Genomic DNA, 12,429 nt, shown 5'->3' on the forward strand with positions numbered 1-12,429 from the left:
AGAATTTTTCCTCAGCATTGGAGCAGCAGGGAATACTAGTTCAAGAAGTAAATAATATATTACTAAGATTAGAAATTAATGGGAGAAGCATATAACAAAAAATAACTGTGAATAAGTAAAGAGATGTAATTTTTACATTTTTAAAGTCTAGCTGGAATTGTGAAAATGATCCTCAGACTATTTTCAAAGGAGCTAATTTCTTTCTTCAGTAAGTACTATAAACCACACACAATGATATTAAAGGATAAAAGTAAGTAAAATGAGACAAGTGAATGAAATATATCTAATCAGAGTGGACATGAATAATGATACTCTGTAATCACAAATTCCTTTGGACTATACAATTATAGAAACTAATAGTTGAATAGGAACTTGATGGCTAATTAGTCTGGGTTCTCTAAACTATGGATATAATTCCTACAACCTCCATGACTAACAGCTAATTTCTGACTTCATATTTCCACATGAGGGTCCATAACACCATATAATAGATTTGTTTTTGTTAGACTGGCAGCTTTAACCAGTAGTTATTTATTCAAATTGAGCAAAAAATCTGCTGAATTCCTCACAATGACCCAAACTCTGCTGTCTGGAATAACACAGAAGGTACATCTTGCAAGAATGAAGGTTATATTTGGAATCTAATAAATGGCACAAATTAACCTATCTACAGAAAAGAAACAAAATCATGGAGAAGAGACTTGTGTTTGCCAAGGGGGAGGAGGAGGAGTGGGATGGACTGGGAGTTTCAGGTTAGCAGACACAAATTATTGCATTTGGAGTGGATAAGCAATGAGATCCTGCTGTATAGCACAGGGAACTATATCTAGTCACTTGTGATGGAACGTGATGGAGGACAACATGAGAAAAATAATGTATATACACATATATGTAAGACTGGGTCAATTTGCTATATAGCAGAAATTGACAGAATATTGTAAATCAGCTATAATAGAAAAAATAAAAATCTTACAAAGAATTAAGAAATTTAAAAGGCAATGAAGGATTAGGTTCAGATATTTGGCATATTTGTAACAGACAGCCTTTTATTTTCTGAAGAATAGCGTCTAGAACACTGAGGATGAAAAGGGATATTTTAAAAATTAAACACAATGTGAAAAAGAGAAGGAAGAAAAAGAAAATATATGTATATATAAATGTAGAACCTAAGAGTTCCCATTGTGACTTAGCAGGATCTGGTGTTGTGGCAAGCTGTGGTGTAGGTCTCAGATGTGGCTCAGATCGAGGTTGCCCTGGCTGTGACATAGACTGAGCTGCAGTTCTGATTTGATCCCAGACCCTGTACTGGGAACTCCCACATGCCAAGGGGTGACTGACAAAAAAAAAAAAAAAAAGTGAAAAGCAAAATGGTTGCTCATTAAACACAAATTAGAGAAGGAGAAAAGAGTGGAGAAAAACACGTAATGCCACAGTCAAGATTCAGGCAGATTTGGAGAAGCACATGTTCCACAGTGTTCTTGTCAAAACTCACCTCCACTACAGAGATAAGAGAACATAAATGTTGGAAGAGCAAACTGAGCTCCCTCAGATAATTACAGTGACAGACAGCAGCTAACAAAGGGAGAATTTTTTAAATTTTAAGGCTACATCTCTGTGAAGAACTAAGGTGTCAGAATTGACACCATGAGAAAGAAGCTGTGGAATCTGGTGGCATTGTGGAAAAAGGAGAAGAAAGAAGAGGGGGAAAGAGAAACATTAACTTGTATATTTTAACTTTCAGTTAGAACTAAATTTATAGTACTATGAATTTTGAGCTTTAACACAGAACTCAATGTTTTAGCATTTAACTGTGAGTATGGCAAAAATCCATCAGTTAATACACAGAAATAAGTATAAATCTCATGGCCATATCATTTTTTGTATAATGATTTTTCTTTTTTTCATAATGGTTTTTATTTTTTTCCATTATAGCTGGTTTATAGTGTTCTGTCCATTTTCTGAACTAGAGACTCTCATACTGAGTGAACTAAGTGATATCAATATTTAAACATTCACTAAGGTTAATTTTTCATCACCTGAAAGTATGTATCTATGTCTAACTCTCACCTATACAGACAAAGTTTTGTCTCCCTACACACAGTATTCAGCTTATGTTCTGCCTGTGTAACACCCTTAACATTTCTCCCGCAGCTGTTTGTTTTGATCACCATCCTGGGGTTTTTATGCTACTCCACTTGACTATCAGTTTCTGACTCTGTCACAATTGATGCTGTAAATACCAGTCATCTGGATTTCTATGCCAGTTTGCTGAAATCTTCAGGGGGAAGATAGGGAGAGGAACCACTTACAAGCAGTATTATCTTCCCCTTTTTAAAAAAGGTATAATCTTGACCATCTCCTGGAATAATTTCTGGAGTTAAATGGCTTAATGAATATGAAAGTACTTTGCATACTTCAAATTTCTGTAGCAATATAGGAATCATATTATTAATATCTGCATATGATGTTGGGATTATTTGAGATAAATATTTCAATAATCTGGCATAATTAGCTAGTAGATACTCTCTTAAGTTGTTGTTTGCCTAATATTATCTAAGTGTGCATAGAAAATTTTCCATATCTGTAATTGTCTTGAGAAAAATAAGCATATCTATACAATAAAGTAACCTTCTGCTCAACTGCGGATAGACTCTATTTTTGCTCCTATAAGTGCATTTGTTTCTTTGGTAATATACACAATTTATTTATTAAACTTATTCAAATAATCAATATTGCTTTGTATATGCTATCTATGTTATTTTCATGAACTATGCTCCTAGAAGAGACTATATTAGTTTCCATAGTTTAGCATATTATAAAACCATTGCATTGTGTAGACCTCTATTCAACAAAAAAGTCTTTTGTCAAAAACTATTAATCTCTGTAACTTACATACATTAGTATCAATTAAAAATTACATGTACTATCACAGATTTTAAAACAGTGGCCTCTAAATCAGGTAATATATATGTGTGTGTGTGTATATATATATATATATACATACATACACACACACACCCCTCATCAGTATTTTATTAATATTCTTTGATAATTTCAAATGTTTGTACAATAGGTTTTGATTTTAATGAAAACCTTTTAATTTAGAATAAACATTTTTCTATGGCAGAAATTATTTCAGTAATTGAATTTTAGTAAAACAAATAACAGTTACGAAATTTAATTTAGGTATCGCATGGTAAAGGAATTTGACCACAATTTTTAAATTTACATTTTGGGTTTGCTGTGTTTCTAGAACATCTGTTATGCTATTATGACAGGTGTTTATTAATATGGATGTCTAATTAGATCTCTCAGTTGCTAATAGCATGGCAATTTAACATCTAAATATTGTCAAAATTCCTGATTATATGTTGAAAACTGTAGATAATTGATTCAAGGAAGATTCCCTTGACTAGATTAAAAAATTAAAACCTATCCTGTGTACTTTCCTTTAGAATCTCAATATTTTTCTGAAATTTCTCAAATATTTCAGTAATGAGAACTTATGAAGAAATAAAACCCTTCTATAAGCCAAGATGTGTGTTTATTCAAATTTTTTTAGGCTGTTCATTACAAATACAAATCAATTATTTTTAATGTCCTTGGCTAGAAGTGAGCTCGTAGAAGGGAAGCAATAAAGTAATACAGTTCTAAATACACACACACACATATGTATGTGTGTATATATATATGTATGTATATATGTATACATGTGTGTATGTATAAACAGATATATATATAGATATATATACATATACACACATACATACATACACACATATACATACACATACATTCAGGGAAAGACTGACAGAAAACTCCCTTTTAGGGTACACTTAAGCTCATATTTTTAAATTAAAATTTCTTAAAATTATTTAATAAATTCTGAATAATATAAATCAATAAAAGCAGTTTGGTGGTCCTTAGAAATTTGGTTGAATAGCTTCGATGGATGGCATTTAGATCACAGACCCTGAGCTAAAATTTCCTGTTCAATATACAAGGTTATGACACACATTTCTATGAAATTTCTGTAGCAATAATATCAAATGGGAGTCTTTGCCAGTATGAAACTTAAAAATTGTAGATTTGAAAGTTTAAAATTTATTTCCTTCTGGAACACAGTAATTTTATCATTTATATGAGAATATGCACCTTTTTATCTTTAATGGTTGAGTAAGTGTTCTTGGTTCAGTATCAGCAATGCCCATCAGAACTTTATACAATAATGAACATGCCCCCTATGCTATAATATGGTAACCACTAGAATCATGTGGCTACTGAGCATTTGAAATGTGTCATGTGCAATTAAAAAACTGAATTTTCAATTGTGTCAACTTAAATTTCTACTTATTTAAATATTCTCACTTGTCTAAGGGTTACTATATGTGACAATGTAGTGATTTAATAAAATTTTCTTCAATAAAATTCAGAATAATGCTAAATTACATGCAGAGATACTTGTGCTGAAATTCCATGATTTTTTATTTATGAGAAAGAAAACAGTATCAGCATCTAATAGACTAGGGATCCTTCTAAATATTGTTTTGCAGTAGAAGAAATGAAACTACAATAGCAATGAACATAGTTCACTAGAATGTGAATATATTCGGAATCTTTTCCACATGACCTCCATCAGGAGTTGACAAACTATAGCTTACAAGCCACGTTCAACCTACTACTTGCTCTTGCAAATTAAAACTTTATGGGAACCCAGCCACACACATTCATTTAGGTATTGTATATGACTACTTGTGTGCTACAACCACAGAGTTGAGTAGTTATTATTGAGACCATATGGCCTGGAAAGCCTAAAATATTTCCCATCAGCCCCAAGTGGAAAAAGTTTGCCAACCTCTAGATGAATGGTTGCATGAAAAATGGTAGGATAAATCTCTCCTATGGAGAAATACACTTTTCTCAGTGCATTCACCCTATGCAACATATAATACATAATATATTCTATTCATGTAATATATTATACATAACATATATCAATCTATTTAGCAAGTGAGATTCTAAAATTACACATATATATATAATTAAATATTCAAATAAAATCTTAGGTGTTTCCATCCATTTTCATGGTATATTTGATGCACAACCATTTATATCATCTGTTGTTTAATTTAAGAAAAAGAGGTGAGCTAACATGTCTGTGTCAAGAATCTTGGTGATCAGAGAATTTCAGAGCTAGAATGGAATGTAAAATGCATTTCAAACTCGTTTTAAAGATAATAGCCTAAGAAGTTGTAATATGCCTAAGGACACACAGAGATAATAACCGGTTAATCAATATTCATTTATTGAGACACATCTGCTGATATAACCACCCAGTTAAGCCTATGTGCTATGAAGAATTCAGAAACATAGTACTTTAAGACCTCTTCATGTAGCCTGGGAGGGAAACCCTATGAGTTGTCACTGTGACTGTGTCATATATGACATATGCCCTCTCATCTCCACCCAATAGGAAAGTTAGCCAGCCTTCAAATGAGATTCCCATCTTGGTTTCTGTGGAGTGGATATTCCATTCCGTCATCTAACATTAGATCACAGAGGAGAGTGGCACGCACAAGGGAACACTTCTGGTTTTTTTACTTAAGGACAGAAAAAATTGGCAACTACAAATGAATTTTCTATCCCAGAAGATAGACGCTAATTGCTCAACTTAAGCACTCATATTTTAGGATTTATTTCACTCATAAGTAATTTTGAATTATCCTGATGACTTAAACCAAAATAGATATAACCCTCCTTGGATTACAACTGTCTGAAAAACAGGTATGATTTCATTAGACTTTATTTTTAAAATTACATACATTGTTAGGAAAAATCCTTGAATTAGAATTTACTTTCTGACCTCAGTACAACTGGAACTTATTTTTCAGTCTTTTTAAAGGAAGTGTATCATAAGACAATATGCTTCTACTCAAATATAATATGAAATACTTATTTGGCATCAATTTTAAGGTAAAATAGAATGGCATTACTTTCATAAAAAATTTAATTAAAATTATATGTTTCTGGACAGTGTGGAAGAAAGCAGTTATAAATTCAAATTAATATATAATGGCAGAAACAGTCATTTCAAATTCTTCATTGGTAGAGATTTTAACCTTTACCAGATTTTTAAATAAAAATTATTATCTCAACTTAGGACTTTTCTGCCTCTTCTTTTAGTCTAAAAGTGTGGATTTGGGGTTCATAATGCATTAAAGTGCATAATATAATCTGAACTATGTAGATGCCTGAACTACATTTTTTTTTCAGCAATGCATATGGCTTTAGAACTTTGATTGGATTGTAAAATGCAGAGGTACTCAAAAATAGATCCAAACACTCATTTCAATTACATTACATTGTACTATCAAGGATATTTTAGAATATGCTTCTTACACTCTTCTGAATCATTGTTTTATTCCATTGTGATGCCTTATTGGTCCTATGACATCAGCCATGTGTGGATTAAGATGACAAAAAAGACTCACCTATGTATTTTATTATTCTAGAGTTAGATCTGACCTTAGCAGCTAATGGAGAGGTTCCAGTAAAGCTCTGGATAACCAGTAGTAAGTATTATCCACAATGAGACTTCAGTCATTACCTCCATCATTTCTGTTGGGAGAGAGAACTAAAGATCTCCATAGAATCTTTAAGTTATTTATATCACCAAATGAAAAATCTCTGAAGGAGTTTTATTTGAACTGTGAGAAAAGGTAATGTGAAATCACTGCAGGTAATGCTATAGCTGTGAAAATTTAGCCATCTTACACCATGAACGTGGGTTGATCCGTCAGAACCTCTGAACCTCTTCTGCTGACCATACACATAAACAGGAGACGTGTGCATAATCCCAAATATCCCCTAACTGTGGTGCCAAATAGAATAACTATTAATTGAAAAGATGCTATATATTAAATTTCTGGTTTGACAAGTGAGCAAATGGGTTTTCTTTGTGGTTGCAGTTCCTAATGATATATTCTTAATTATAGAGATACTTAGAATCTGTTGAGGTGGAGTTGTTTTGGACAATTCTCTGAAGAATAATTCATTTTTCCCAAAGACATACATGATTTGTTCTCATCTTCTATGCCCCTCTTTATCACACTAATATTATCATGGTTAGGTTTGTGAAAACACATGTATTTGGGACAATATGTATCATCTTAACTTCTTGTCCACAAGAGGATGACTGGTTCTAAAGATATTTTTATCAATTTTATCCCAGAAACAAGTGTGACATGATCCAAAATCTGTCATAATATATACAAATTGCAAAGGATGTACACACCTATGGTCTTGGGGCTCACATGTTTTTCTAACTATAGTGGGAGATAAAGTTAATCAAAATACACACACATATACACACTCTTTGACAAAATAGCCTATTCTGAATCAGCAGAAGTATGTTTATTCATCGCTTTTTAGTTTAGTTTTATTCAATGAAGCGCTACACTACTTAGTAAAGGTTGCATCCAAAAAATCACATATAAGTATGGATATTATCCAGGTGAACAATGGGGAAGATTTGGGAATTTTTTTCAAATATATCATCAGTATTATTTTGAAAGAAAATAATCAGTCACATAAATGCAATTCAGATTGCTTAATGATCAAAGTTATTTGGATCTATTTTACCAAAGTCATTCTTTATAGGCACTCACAACTCCTGTAGAGCAATCACACTGCAATATGATTCACTTATTACACAATCAACACTTCAGTTTTGTGTGAAATGTCACATTAAATCTAAAGCCCTGAAGTTCATTGGCCTTCAGAGAAATATCAACTATTTCTCAAACCATTCACCCTAGAAAGGATATTGAATTTTTAAAAACAATACTCCCTATTTATAAAATGAGAGACTTGGAAAATACAATCTTCCAAGATCTTCCAGGTTTTTTTTCTTCCTTCCTTCCTTCCTTCCTTTCTTTCCTTCTAGGGCAGCACCTGCAGCATATGGAACTCCCCAGGCTAGGAGCTGAATCAGAGCTTTAGCTGCCAGCCTACGCTGCAGCTTGCAGCAACACCAGATCAAAGCTGCATTGTGACTTACTCAGCAGCTTACCACAACACCAGATCCTTAACCAACTGAGAGAGGCCAGGGATAGAACCCTCATCCTCATAGATACTATGTCAGGTTCTTAACCTGCTGAGCCACAATGGGAACTCTGACTTTCTAGATCTTAGATCTTACAATTTTATGCCTTTTTCCCTTTCAATAAATAATTCCTCAGATATAAGAGACCACATTTTTGGCTTAAAAATATACTTTATAGTGATAAACAATCATATATATATTTATAAGTGGAAAATATTATTTTCTACATTAGTTACAAAGCAAATATGTTTTCATTTTCAACTATCTGAAACCATTTAGGAAGAGAGCCACACAGATGATCAGCCATATGGCATTAATAAGTGTATAACCAAGACAGACAGGAAACATTTTTATATTTTAACCAAACTGATAAACTAACTCATGAAAATGCCATATATTACCTATTTAGTTGAAAGTTTTATTGCAGAGGAATTGTGTCATAATTTACAATTAACATAGGACCAACCATTCTATTTTATGAGGACTTCTCAAACAGATTAAAGAAGATGAATTATCTTTCATCCACATTCACTTATATATGTGGGAATATATAAGTATCCATAATTATATAAAAATGATTCCATCAGCTCTATGAATAGTATTCTCACAGAAGGTGCAATGGAGAATACAATCACTACAATTAAATACATACAATGTTTAGGAACATCAATGATTTTCTTTTTTTTAATATAATGATTTTTTTTTCCATTACAGCTGGTTTACAGTGTTCTGTCAACTTTCTACTGCACAGCATGGTAACCCAGTTACACATACATGTATGCATTCCTTTTTCTCACATTATGATGCTCCATCATAAGTGACCAGACATAGGTCCCAGTGCTACACAGCAGGATCTCATTGCTAATCCATTCCAAAGGCAACAGTCTGCATCTACCATTCAAACTATCTTCTACTGAGGGAGGTCCAAGCAAATAGAGTGGAAGTAGAGAACTAGAAAGGATGTCAAATTGGGAGATCTCATGCCTCTCACTACAGTATCTCCTAATTTATCTTCTTTCATTTTTACCTGTATGATTTAGTTATAGCTATGGTTCTGAATTTTTAAAAGATCCCAAATACTTTAGAAAAAATTTTATTAAAGTATAGTTGATTTATACTATTCTGGCCAATTTCTGCTTATACAGCATAGTGACCCAGTCATACATATATCTACATTCTTTTTCTGATATTATCTTCCATCAGGTCATGTTCTATACCAAGAGTAGCTATAATTCTCAGTGCTGTACAGAAGGACCTCATTGCTTATCCATTTTAAATTCAATAGTTTGCATCTACCAACCCTAAACTCCTCCTATGCGTTAGTGAAATATTTTAATAGTATATTTAATGGTCTAAACATACGACTACAGAATAAAAAATGAGACAGAGTGAGTAACTGATAAAAGCCAAGGGGAAATAGATATTTAAAGAAAATAACCAAGCATGATAAATATATTTTAAAATTTGTTAGTATAATTTGATGGAATTTCCTCTGTCTCTAAACTTAATAGGGTAAGATAGGAATTTTGATTATATTATTATATCTCTGCTTGGAAATGGAACTATTTTAGCATAATTAGTCCATTAGTTCTTCAGTGTTTCCTCCATTTTATCTCTGTAGTATTGTAATTAACACAATATTACATTTACTATAGATCTGAAACCAACATATTTTCCCTAGAGGAGTTACAATCGAAATGGATTGAGTTAACCAATCCTACTGGATTTTTCAAGCATTCTTAATTTAATAAAGATAAGACATTTACTTCAAAGCTATTCTTCCCTTCATTGCAAAATACTCAGCAGCAAAGTAGTTGAACATGATTTTTTATATTTCAATTATTTCAATAAAAATGGCAAATGACACCAAAACAAATTCTACCATAATTTTAAAGCTTATAAGATCATTTTTTTTTATTTAGAAGAAGGAGATAGTGTGCACACATCTATCACAAAAGTCTAAGTGCAAAATTTCAGGAGTATAAACTTGAGCTAAAAGAAAATGGATGAAGGCTTTGCCAAGTGGAAAGGAGGGAGGAGCTGGCACATATTAGTTATTAAATTGTGCTGGGAAAAAGCATCTAATCTGAGCAGATCAAAGAATTTCTGTAGTAGAGTGTTGATGAAAGAAATAGGAAGGTACATAAGACTAGATCTGGAAAATCTGGAATGCTGACATGTTTGGGCCACATCTATTCTTGTCACTCTTCAACAAAAATCAGACATGTCTGCAGAAGAAAGAAGCGGTATTAGTAGCACTAATTTTTCTTTCTATGTAACCAGTAAGCTCTAGTGCTCAGAGAGCAGTGGCTGGCCTTAGAGATGATTTGCCAGTTGATTGGGTCTTCCATGTACTCTCAGGAATGTGGTTCCTAAGCCTAAATATTTCATGATGATCTGAATTTTACTTATGGTTGATCACTGACTCTTTCTTGACCCTCTGCCTAACCACCAATAGCTCACAAATTTCTCCCTTCTCTCTCTGCCCACTTAAACTTTACTTTCTTAAATATTTTTATGGCTATGGTTTATCTCTCTCTCTGTCATGGATATTACTCAAAGACAAAAAGTCTGGTCTACATATTTTTTGTATACTCCCAAACACAAGGTTGTGAAATGCTCAAACACTGTCAATAATTAATCTGATTGTATAAAACCTACTGAAAGAATTAGAGGCTGAATGTATCTGCTTTCTTGGTGTGATAGAAAATCTCTGTTACTAAGGAAAAATGCAGACTCATTTCTTATAAGAGGATTGCCAAACTGGAGAAAATTGTAACAATTATCTATAGGCAATTTGTATTTGACATTATTCTGTGTAATTTAAAATGTGAATTACTGCCTTAAGTAATCATAATAGTACTAGGAAAAGAGTTTACATTAAAATTAACTTGAGAAATTTGTAAATAGCACTATGTTGAAAACAAGCAGTGAACTTTGGAAGAATTTTTACTCACTGATTCATTCGTATTTGCATTATTTATAAGATGCTAATTGGACTCTAAAAGAGACTCTAAATATGATGCTCAATAAGAGCTCTAATTTAATAAAGAACAAATAACAAATATTCATAAAGCTCTCAGATCTTTAAGATTCCATATTTGACACAGCACAATATTAATGACAAAAACTGAGAAAAATAAAACAATATTAAAGGAAAACAAACATATATTTATCCTGATTGAATGAATACTTGACTTCATTCTTAAGATACTTCTTTGACAGTATCTTTGCTACGTTTTCTTTTACATGATGTCTTTCATAAAGGTAAGGAATTAATTTTTGACCTTGAATATCCTTGGACTAGCTAGTAAAATACAACTTTTACCTGCTAGGTTCTTCTTAATTTCATACTACCCTCCCCAGATAAAACAATATCTAGTAGCTTTGAAGACAAGCCATTTCAAAAATGAATAATGTATGCAATTATCCTCAACCTATATGGAAGATTGAGGAGAACTTCTCTTTTGCTTTGATGAAATACCACTCTACTCATGATCCACCTCAAATTCTTCAGTATTAATATTTACCAAGAAAAGTATTCATGGCTCTATGACCTGAGATGCATGAAAGATTATATGATAGGAACTATTTTAGAAAAGAAGGGAAAGGGGGCGGTGCTTGTTCCACACAGACATGCCCTACCTAACATCATAGCACCCAGAGACAATCATATGACCTGATATGAAATATACACACATGCATACAACAAAAGCAAGCAAACTTTTTTGGCCAGGCATACAAGATTGTTTACCATCTGGGTTCGAGCCATACCCTACCATATTCAACCATTCCTCACCACTCACATTTTGTGCTAACTATGTGGACTCCCTTTTCCTTATATCCCTTTGTATTTTAATCTCCATCACTCTGTTTTCTTAGGCTATAATCTCCTTCCTCACTTGTCCACCTATGAATTCCAGTTCATCCTTTGGCAGCTAAAGCTTAATTTCCACCTGTTCTTTAAAAAAATATATAGCCCTCCCCAAAACAATATTACTTCCTTATTGTTTTCCATAACACTTAATATAGAATATATCCAGCTATTTTATTGTTATTGTTTTATATAATATTTATTGTTGTTTTGAATATTTGCTTCTTTGATATTTGAATGCATCAGAGTCTGGGGGAAAGTTTTTTGACCATCTGTAGTACTTAGAACGGAATTTATGGTGAACTAGGTGCTCCACAGATGTTTTAAGAAAGCCTTTCACCAAACATTATTTTCCATTTGCTTAAAATCCTAATCTACAAAAACAACGTTGAAACAAATGTTAAAATAGCTTCCAGGAGTTTGTGGAATCACTATTTTTTCTTACATGCAA

At 32.5% G+C, this 12,429-nt stretch overlaps 1 protein-coding gene across 8 annotated transcripts in view; it reads right to left on the reverse strand.

Annotated features, from left to right (window-relative positions):
• The window catches only part of CTNNA3 (catenin alpha 3), a 1,779,313-nt gene that overhangs the window by 101,116 nt on the left and 1,665,768 nt on the right, over positions 1 to 12,429 (reverse strand). The gene's annotated exons all lie outside the window — the stretch shown is intronic.

Source organism: Sus scrofa, chromosome 14 (genome assembly GCF_000003025.6).
Source record: "Sus scrofa isolate TJ Tabasco breed Duroc chromosome 14, Sscrofa11.1, whole genome shotgun sequence".
Classification (NCBI taxonomy): Eukaryota; Metazoa; Chordata; class Mammalia; order Artiodactyla; family Suidae; genus Sus; species Sus scrofa.